Here is a 259-nt window from a genome sequence, read left to right as displayed (position 1 = left end):
CATCACACTGTAACACAGTATTGTACACGTTCTTACATCACACTGTAACACAGTACTGTGCACGTTCTTACATCACACTGTAACACAGTATTGTACACGTTCTTACATCACACTGTAACACACAGTAACACAGTACTGTACACGTTCTTACATCACACAGTAACACAGTACTGTACACGTTCTTACATCACACAGTAACACAGTACTGTACACGTTCTTACATCACACAGTAACACAGTACTGTACACGTTCTTACATC

The sequence above is a fragment of the Limulus polyphemus genome, unplaced genomic scaffold (assembly GCF_000517525.1).
Source record: "Limulus polyphemus unplaced genomic scaffold, Limulus_polyphemus-2.1.2 Scaffold6508, whole genome shotgun sequence".
Taxonomy (NCBI): Eukaryota; Metazoa; Arthropoda; class Merostomata; order Xiphosura; family Limulidae; genus Limulus; species Limulus polyphemus.
This window is presented reverse-complemented; position numbering follows the sequence as displayed.